The sequence below is a fragment of the Rutilus rutilus genome (genome assembly GCF_951802725.1).
Source record: "Rutilus rutilus genome assembly, chromosome: 2".
NCBI lineage: Eukaryota > Metazoa > Chordata > Actinopteri > Cypriniformes > Leuciscidae > Rutilus > Rutilus rutilus.
Genome location: NC_140210.1, coordinates 21642347 through 21653164, shown reverse-complemented (window position 1 = coordinate 21653164; position 10818 = coordinate 21642347).

The window sequence follows — 10818 nt, the reverse complement described above, 5'->3', positions numbered from 1 at the left end:
TTCACTAAAATGACCTGTAAAGCCCCATTATGAAAACTGTCACTGAATTATTATGGTGAAGTTTTGTAACCTGAGCTGAAAAAAATACAAAATTTAATTGTGTTCACAGTGGCTACTTTCCCTAATCCCATTCTCCCCATCTCTCTTTCCTTCACTCACTATGTCTTTCGCTCTCTCACTCTGTTGATATCAGGTCCACAAGGTGATGATCCGTTTCCAGTTCTTGCCAGACAGGAGTCTCCAGGAGGATATCCCTCTCATTACACACAAGCTGCAGATCCAGACACACAACACTCGACATCACTAGAACTCCCCCCAGGAGAACCTGATGAAAAAGAGGAGATGCTAACTGCTATACTGAGACAAATGAGGGAGGGGTAGCAAGGACAAAACTGCCCTACAAAGGCAAAAGACTTTAACTCACTAGAGTGTGGAACTGAGAAAAATTACTTTAAAGATTTTTAGTTGTCCCGCCAAATTAATTCTAGGTAGGACACTGGAAATCTGGCAATTAAATGGTTTAGTAATGAAAATCTTGAGCTCAAACTTGACTTTTGACCACAATTTTAAAGTTACTGTACTCTGCCTTTGTATTGTCAACAAAAAGGGATAAGTCATGCCAAGGCAAAAGGCAGTAACTTCCACATATTATCAATTTTTGGTTGCTGATCACCATCAACAAAATCATTATATTAACACCTGTATAAAATCTAGTGATCATGGCATTTATTTTGTATGAGTCACAATTACGTATAGCCATCTACTTATTGCTATCCTGTGCTTTGGTTGCATTCTGATGGCATTATTAATACATTAGACATGACAAAATACCTCCATAGCGGTAAAGAGTAGGGGTGTAACAATTCATCAACTACATCGATGTATCGATTTATATTCCTAATGATCCAACTACATCGATCTGTGCTCGGCAAGTTATATCGATCTAGACATATATCGATCTAACATCGTTTTAAAAGGTAATGAATCGATTGTATCGATACAATGAAATAACGCATTGGATTTAAGCACGTCAGACTTTATAAAGATGTTTTTTTCTTAGCACTTTTAATGATAAAGGCGTTAAACATTACTCGATTCAGTCTGCCTATCTGTGACGTGATCGCCATGCGTGACGCGCCAGCAGCAGCGCAAAGACAACAAGCAGCGCAAAGTCTCTCACCTCAGAAAAACGGACTTTCCTGTCCTCTCAGCCGCTATACTGCAGTAGCGCGCACTCTTCAATTGCACGCGCAAATGCGGCGGCGCGTGCTGCAGGCTTATATCGTTTCACTAGCCTATATAAAGCACAAAATAAACTACAAGCATGCAACGTCGTTACGTTTTAAATTAGAAAAAACGTGTTGTCCAGATTGAGTATCTGCGGTCAGTTGATGTTGTCAGGCTATATGTCCGTGTCATTATTCTATCATTATTTTCATAACTTGTAACGAAATAAAGTCTCTCACCTCAGAAAAACGAAATCTCATGTCCTGTCATCCTGTGCTCGTAGCGTGCACTCTTTAATTGCACTCGCATAATTAATTGATACCATGATTCCCTTTCAAGAATTTTTGGCTAAAAATTCACTGAATCGATTTCAAGTTACTGAATCGTTTCGGATCGTATCGTTCTAAATGAACCAATATCGTCCTTGAATCGTATCGACAACCACGAATCGCGATACGAATCGAATCGTTGTTAAAACGAATCGTTACACCCCTAGTAAAGAGTATCTTCAATTCGTACCAAGTGGCATTAGACTTAGCGCACGTTCAAAATGATCACGATAAAACAGATCCTCGGATCCGTGAGACAGCTGAAACCACCGCATACTGAAAAGACGCAGAACACAAAAATTCGTACTATAAATGCATTAGTCGTCTAGGTATATAAAGGTATTTTTGGTGCAAATCAACTGAACGCCTGTGACATTGAAATTTGTAGTTGTAGCAAATAGCCACACATGTGTATCAGTAAATGAAGTCACAGAGAGAAAAATTAAGAGTTGCAAACTTTTTTTCTCTTCCACAAACACAACAGTTACACCTTATCGAATTCTTCATTGCAGGTGGACAAACCCTATTCTACTAATCACAAATTAAGAAACTCGTACGCTCACATTTTTGCTACAGTTGCTGCAGTGAATATGGTGCAAAACGCATTTACACACCTGCATCAAAAAATGTGAAATGATTGCTTACATTTTTGATTGCTACACAAAGCAATCAAAATTTGATTGCCACACGAAGTGAATGCCAGCAATCATTTAGTCATTAACGAATGCACAAAACGTGCAAACTAATAAAAACATTATGAACTTTCTGAAATGATACACAATTGTATTTTAAGTTCGCGCTAAAACTATATTTACCTTTTTTGAAATAACCCATTAAACCTGTTGAGAAACGAGGAGCGTGAACTAAAATGAGCAGTTCCACGCGCATGCCCGGGAAACTCATGAAAATTCATGTAGGCCCCGCCCACTGCCTCTACAGATGCACAACTCACTTTTGTTCCACATTTCACATAGATCAATGGTGCAAAAGTGAGAGCGCGCGAAACTTGTCACTTGAAAGCGAAAAACAGTGTTTGAGATTCGTCGCAGCAGATTCAAGCAGTAGTTATGTACTTGTGTTTGTGCTAGAAAAGACATTTGTGAGAAAATATTCTACAAGTGTGCAACTCTCATTGGATGAATTCACATACTGATTTGCGGATGAGCAAAATTCTCTGTGACTTCACATTATTTTGATGGAGGTGTGTAAATGCGTTTTGCACTATATTCACTGCAGCAACTATAGCAAAAATGTGAGTCTACGAGTTTCTTAATTTGTGATTTGTAAAATAGGATTTGTCCACCTGCAATGAAGAATTTGAGAAGGTGTAACTGTTGTGTTGTGTTTGTGGAAGAGAAAAAAAAGTCTACAAGTTTGCAACTCTTAAAACATTTCTCTCTGTGACTTCAAATTTACTGATACACATCATCACGCTATTCTCTACAACTACAAATTTCAATGTCACAGGCGTTCAGTTGATTTGCACCAAAAATTCCTTCATATACCTAGATGACTAATGCATTTATAGTACGAACTTTTGTGTTCTGCGTCTTTTCAGTATGTGGTAGTTTCAGCTGTCTGCTCTATTATTGTGCTTGTGCACTTCGCTCGTCCCGCGGATTTATTCCGGACGCTGTGATTGTAGGTATAACCCGCTTTTAACAGCTGGTCTGATGTTGTATGCACCAGTAGGCTATATGTTGCTTCATTATGTTGTATGCACCAATATACCCTTGTTGCTTCATCATTAACACTCCGTGATATATTAGTCCCGCGTCGGTTCGACCGTATTCAGGGCGGTGCTGAAGGAGTCAGCGAAGTTTTAGCCCACTGCCAGCTAGATGCATGTGTGTTTCAACCAGGTCCGGTACCTGAACTGGGTGAGGCTTTGGTTCTTTGTTGTATTCATCTGCTACGGCATGTGTAACATTTTTCTGTCAACTCTGCATATATCCTTCGCGATCGATATCGCACGTTTGTCGATGGAGCGGGTTCAGACCATATAAATGTTCTGACCGTGTTTGTGCATTACAAAGCTCTGAGGACATCAAAAGTTACAGGGACTGATGGCAGCTGTACAAAGAAAGTACACAGGCTACACCGTAATTTCAATGTTAATTGACAGTAAAACAAAGGCAGAACACTGTACAATCAGATAGATAGCATTGTTTGATAGAAAACTGGCACAGTAACTTCATATTGACGCACGGCTAAACAAAGGCAGAGTACCGTAACTCAATTTGAGCGTTCCAAAACAAAGCCAATAGGGTTGTGCCGATCGTCCATCATTTACATTGAAAATGCTGTAAATTTTCGGCTGATGTAATGTCAGCTGACCGACATCACGATGGAGAAAAAAAATAAAAAAAAATAAAAAAAATAATAAAAAAAAGAATCCTTCTTTACTTTTTTGCAGATTTAAAAAAGGAAACATTTTAATCATGTACTCTTATTTTGTTGTGCTTGTTTTCATGGTTCAAAAAAGCATAAAAAAAAACTTAAGTTACATAAAAGTCCAGACAACCCTTGCGCTAGTATATTTCAAGTCATCTGAAGTCATTCAAAAGGTTTGTGTGATGAACAGACTGATTTGTTTTTATGGATAATCTATGCCTCCAGTAAACTGAATTGCTACAACCAGAGTCATTAAATTGAACCAGAGAACCTGAACGGTAAGATTCATGATCGAATCATTGGATCGGACATACTAATAATGAATAATTATTCGTTACATTTACTCTGCACTCAAAGTGCACTACATATAGAAAGAGGGGAATCTCCTCAACCACCAGCAATGTGCAGCATCCACCTGGATGACGCGGCGGCAGCCATATTGCGTCAGAACGCCAAACACACACTAGCTTTATTGGTGGAGACATCTGAATCTGACATCTCTATGTCTCTCATTAAAAATAAGTGCTAGTGTTTAAAGACAATTTCAGCTGGTTTCTATTCGATAGCAATTGTATGGAAAATGTTTATGATCATTGAGCTTTTGCATGCATTTCTTTTTAACCTTAGAAGTCCCCTCTGTAACTGCATGGAAAAGAGCGACTAGCACATTATTAGTGCTAGTGTTGCACAGAATTAGTGATAAATGTTTGGAAGGGTATGAGGGTGAGTAAAGGATGACAGAATTTTCACTTTTAGGGCAACTATCCCTCTAAAAGGATAGAATAATCATAAATCGGGTTGAGAGGGTACTAGATAGACAATGAAATAAATGGAGAGAATGAAAAAGACCTGAAAGAGAGAGAGAGAGAGAGAGAGAGAGAGAGAGAGAGAGAGAGAGAGAGAGAGAGAGAGAGAGAGAGAGAGAGAGAGAGAGAGAGAGAGAGAGAGAGAGAGAGAGAGAGAGAGAGGCAGAGAAAGAGCGCACGCAAAATTGTCCTCATCGTTCAGTTCTTGGCAGAACATTCCCTCAGGTTACGACAGAGCCAGAAAAGAGAGGGAAACAGAGACTCGCAGACACTAAAGCTAATATAATGTTTTGCTTCCTTTTGTTTTTATTGTCTGGCGTTTTTCCCTTCCCCCTTGTCTTTTCCTACTCTGAACAGGAGCTGCACCTTTGACAGACATTGATTTTTGGAAGAACAGACAGATGAGACCCACTGTAGGAATGCAGCCAGGAAAGAGAGAGAGGAAAGGGATACGGGAGACAAGAGGGAGAGAGAGACGATTTCATTTGGTGAAAGCAAGACGGATCATCCAGAAGCGGAGGATCGTTAATGCTAGGCACCAGCGTATAAACACAAGGATAAGGAATAGGTCAACACTGAGGTGAAAGGTCAAACAAGGTCACCTCTGTTTATTCTTAAGTGACTATAAAGGGCATTTTGCACTTCAAAATTGATGCATCAGCTAGAAAAGGGTCTTCAGGGCCAAGAACCTTTGGAGGATAGAGACTACACAAGAACCCTGTTACAAACTGGATTGTAGTCATGCCTATAATATATAGCGTATAGTATCACATTCATAAACATTACATATGATGCTAACAAAGATTATTTTAAATGTTACTATGAATTTATGACTTTGTGCATCAATATATTAAAGTTATTTATACATTTGAATGTGGGAGGGACAATGAAACATTTAGCAGAAATCTAATTTAACTGCAGCTTTGATTGAAGTTAAACAAATACTGTATTTTTGTGCAGAGAGCATTTTCATTTTCAAATGAAAAATTAGAGATCAAAAAATAATTGGAAAACCCCTGCTGTACCACCATAGACCCCCTGCTGAAAACCCCCAAGAAAGAATGTGCATACTCAGGACGGTTTTATTTGATACTAGATTTTTTAATTTTCTGAACAAAAAGGTGCTTATCTGTACAACGGTCTTAGCGTCACGTTGAAAATCTAAGATTTCAAGAACACAGATGTTACTTTAAAGCTTACTTTACTAGTCATTAAACTTTATTTTGATTATATTACATCTTCAATCTAATCAGGACTCGCAAAATCACAAGCCCGACGTCCCAGGGCTATTGTGTTTTCCAGTCGGGCTACCAAAATGCATAACCGGCCTGCCCGACAGGTTATCTGAAATAGTGTAATCAAATTCCTCCCTTTAAAATAACTGACTAGTTATTTTAAGGAAAAATATGACCGCGCAAGTTTTTGATCATGCTGATTTATCCGCAGAGCAATTTCTCATGAATCTCCGTGCCTGTTTTAAGAGAAACACATGATCAGTTGCGTAAGTTTGTTTTAAAAAGTGGGTGGGACAGGTGTGTGAAAAAAAACTAAAAACATTACGATGTCTAGAAATCAATTTCAATAGTAACGTTACATTGGGTTTAATTAGTCTTGTAATGAGATCTACTAATATCGTTCGTTAGTGGTAGATCTTTTGCCAAGCGTGTCAGAGGTTATGGCTTCTAATCCGCACTCGTGTAGTTTTTTTTTTAACGTTGTTTTTATCAATGATCAATAAAAATGAAAGCTCCACTTTCACATGAATAATTTACTTTGCGTGTCAGAATGTTTTAGAGTTCTCAACGGGTCGGGTCGGCCCGACAAACCCGACGGGACCCGCGGGTTCGGGCCGGGTTCGGGTCGAAAATATAATCAAATGACTCGGGTCGGGTCGGACCTCGGGCTTAATCTTTTCCAGTCAGTGAAAAAAAACAAAAAACATTTATTAATCATCGCTGCTGTTCACCATAAAGAAAGTCTGGCTGCTGCGTGCAAGCGCATCACGGAGAGGGGCGGGGGCAGACCTGACGCCGCTGCGTGCACGCCTTTAGCCTGGAGAAGAAGATGGAGTTGGTGAAAAGTAAACTTGCCTCAGGTGAATTCACCGTCGCTACTACAGCCTATTTATATATTTAAAGTTTATTGTTTCAGTTGTTTGTATTGTTAAAAGGCGTGAACATTAAAGGTTGATTTGAATTTCCGTCTGCTGGTCATGATAATACGTGTATGAGAAAAAAAAAATCCGACGCGGCGTCGGGCCGCGGGCCGGGTTCGGACAGATAATTCATGTTGATGTGTCGGGTTACATCGGGTCCGGGCTTTAAAAGCCACGGGCCGGGTCGGGTCGGGTTGTTATTTTCAGGCCCGTTGAGAACTCTAGAATGTTTGAATCCATGTGCTAACACTGTAAAAAGGTGACTTGACCATCATATATTCTGCTATATAAACAGTATAGAGTGATTAGAGCACCATTTACCTGCCTCAAAAAAGTCTGGTATTGTTATTATTATTATTTATTGCTACACTTCAATATGTGAATTATTCCATCAGAAAATTAACACTTTTAACGTTGTCAGACTTTAAAACAACGGAACAGCGCACTTCAGTTGATATCTCTGATTCAGAATATGACACAGACTGATTCAATGTTACAGGTCACACAAATTTCAGTTCAGTTAGAACCAGATGCATATTTGTATTTATGATTCTAATTTGATTATTTTATATCCAACTGTTGATATTTGTGTATTTGATTGATGTTTTGACTCCTAACCAATTTCCTACATTAAAAATTGTCTTTTTATTTGGGCTGGTAAAATTCATTTTGGGCAACCAAAATCTGAAGAGTGCCTGCCCGAAGGGCTACCAGCGATTTTTAAATGTGTGATTTAAAAATCTTGTAAAGATACAACAATAATCTCATAATTTTGAAAAACTACTACGGTGATGTAGGATTGAAAATAATCCAAGATATTTAAAACTAACAAAGACATTTGCTTTCCTGTTTTTCTACCCCTTCTTTCTACCACAAAGACCATCTGGAGTTCCCAAACACACAGATAGTGATCAAGGCCTGTAGGCCAAGATGTTTTGGGGGTCGATGAATTGTCACACCTTTAGTACAGTGGGGGAAATTGTAATTATCTTGGTCAGTTTGAATGTCTCACAATTGGGTTTTAGTCACATGGTCAGGAAAGGATAAAAGAAGATTGAAACTGTTGCTCTGTCTCTTTGGTGCTCTTATTCTCTGGGTCCCCTCTCTCTCTTTACCTCTTCTCTCTCTCTCTCTCGTAACATTTTACATGCTGGGTAAGATTAACGGTATAAGTTGTCATTATCTCACACATCTATTTTGTAACTATTTTAAGTGTAACCATAACCATATCTTGTCATTAAATGTTTTCAATTACAAATAATGTGCTAAATAGTTTTGATTTGGTATTGACTTTGAAGTGCTACAAATTGCAATACAAAATTGTCACTCTCTATAGCAACGCTCTCCCACATATTAAGCAACTGCGCTTATTTCCGTCGTTGGTATAAGTAGCAGTGGGTGGAATAGACAAGAAATGTACAGTTTTCTACCATCTTGCTAATAACATTTCTTTAGTCATTCGGCAGTCTTGCAGCTTGAACCACTGCAGGAAATCCACCCTTACAGAGATTTAACCTCAATGTTAGTTGTATTCACATTTATGATTCTCATAACATTATGGCTGTTTTTTTTTTTGTTTTTTTTTACATAACCCAAAATGTTGTTGTATTCTCGTGTAAAGCTCACAGCTGGCTGTTCTCTGTGGTTGTTTGTGCATGACTATGTGGTCCTTAGGACCAGTGTTGGGAAAGCTTACTTTTAAAAGTAATGGTTTACGTAACTTATTACGTTAGTTACTTTTTATGGAAAGTAATGCATTGTGTTATATTTGCATTACTTTTCCTCACCTGGGATGAGCTTGCTTGTCTGTTTTTTAATGACAAAAAAAATACAATAATTTTTTTGGCAAATGTAAAGGTCCATTCACACCTAATTTGAAATGAATAAGCCTCAGGGAGAAGGAAATGAAAATTCACACCTGCACAGTAGAGGGCGCAGCTCAAACAAATCATTCAACTGTGCTGCCATTCTGGATTGCAGAAGAATAGTCAACATTGGTTGTGCATAAAAGTAATGCATTACTTTACTAGTTGAAAAAAAGAATCAGATTACGTAACTTGTGATGTGTTACACCCAACACTGCTTAGGACATCACTAGTTTACTTTGCTTACTGCTCAGGGGTATCAGGTACCTCCTTCAATGTAAGTCTATGAGACTTTTGCATCAGAGTAGAAGTAGTAGAAGAACAATATTACAAAAACTCCAAGTCTAAGCAGTGATTCTTGCCTTACAGCATACAAAAAAAAGAATTTGAACAAAAAAACCTGGAAATCTGGAGTCATATAATAAACATTATTGTCTGATATAAAAGTGACCTGCATAAGTCAAACACACATGCACATCCTACGTATAAACACTAATACGGATCAATAATTGTTCCGTTATCAAGTGCTGATTTTATCAGTTTATTTTCTCTACTTGTGATGTTAACCAACCAGGATAGGGGCCAAACATTTTTTAACAGCCCTTCTTTTGGCTTCACATTATGTTTTGAATTACTGCAAGCAGCTGAATATTGTCCAAGTTTCTCATCTCTAAAGACCCGCTTAACATCATCTCTTTTTCTGCTCAAGTTCACCGTATACTTTCAGTACTAAAATTAAAATTCAACTCTATACAATTGAGCTTGCCTTACCTGACAGCGACTGCATCTTAGGATCGATTAGTCATATGGCGATTCTCCATTAGCCCCTTCCTCTGATCTGCACATGCCTGACCTGACACACAAAGAGCACAAATGTACCATTTCTGTTTATGCTCAATTGTCTTTTTTACACAAAAGTAGAGCAAGCACCTCCTTACAGCTGTGGAGAAATCATAGTAATGAGTCCATCTGGATAGCAGACAAAGGCTGCAGGGTGAACAAGGACTGTGAAGTGTGTGCGAAAACACACACGATCAAGCGTGTACACACAAACTACAGCTATCAAACACTCATAGGTCTGCTTGAGAGCATACACACTCAGTTATCAATCACAAACGCATCTGTAATAGTCCAGACAAACAAATGTCAGAGCAGACAGCAGCATAGTCAGGTTACTCATCCATCAGACAAATAATACACTGCTTCACAGATCAGATACCTGAACGAGAACCCTTCAATGGTTCCTGAAACTGGAAAACTACAGCATTTGATGTTTCTGATGGATTCCTGATGTTAAAGGAGGGTTGATCCACATTTTGCCGCACGTATATCACAGCTCTATAAACATACAGCTGCCTCCTACATTTATGTAGACACACACATAACCATTCAAAAGTTTGGCTGTATTCAATTTTCAACAAATGTACACAGTAATATAGCAAAATATTACAACTTTTTTTTCTATTTAATCCAACTTAATAAATAAACAGAGCTATTATATTCAACTGCTTTTTATTTCCAGATAAAACATTTACACAAACGTATTAAAACATACATATATAATTAACTGTAAATAAGCTGTTCTCTAGTGTTTTTATAGCTAAGTAACGAACTGTGAACACTAACAGTTAGCCTAGCCCTAGTGGTTAACATTCCTGAGGTAAATGCAACATTTAGCCTAAGTGAAATTGTTTACAAGCGGTTTTATTGACGTCTTTCCCACGGTTGAAACACAGATTGAGTGATTACATGAGTCATGATCATAGACTGTAAAAAAATATGGACAAAGTGTCTGTGACGTCACCCATAGACTTTCTGAAGAACGGGTTTGAAGCCGTTTATGGGGGGTATGGGCGGCGCCATCTTGGAAAATCTTGGGAAATCCTAACCCCGCCCACCTTCTGACGCAGCGCGCGTCACTCAGCTCGCTCTGCTACTCCGGTTATCTCTGTGTATATTTTAGGCAACGAAATATGTTATAAAAAACCATACTAACTCTTTTCGTTTTCATTTAAAGAAATCTTAAACATTATAGCCACACA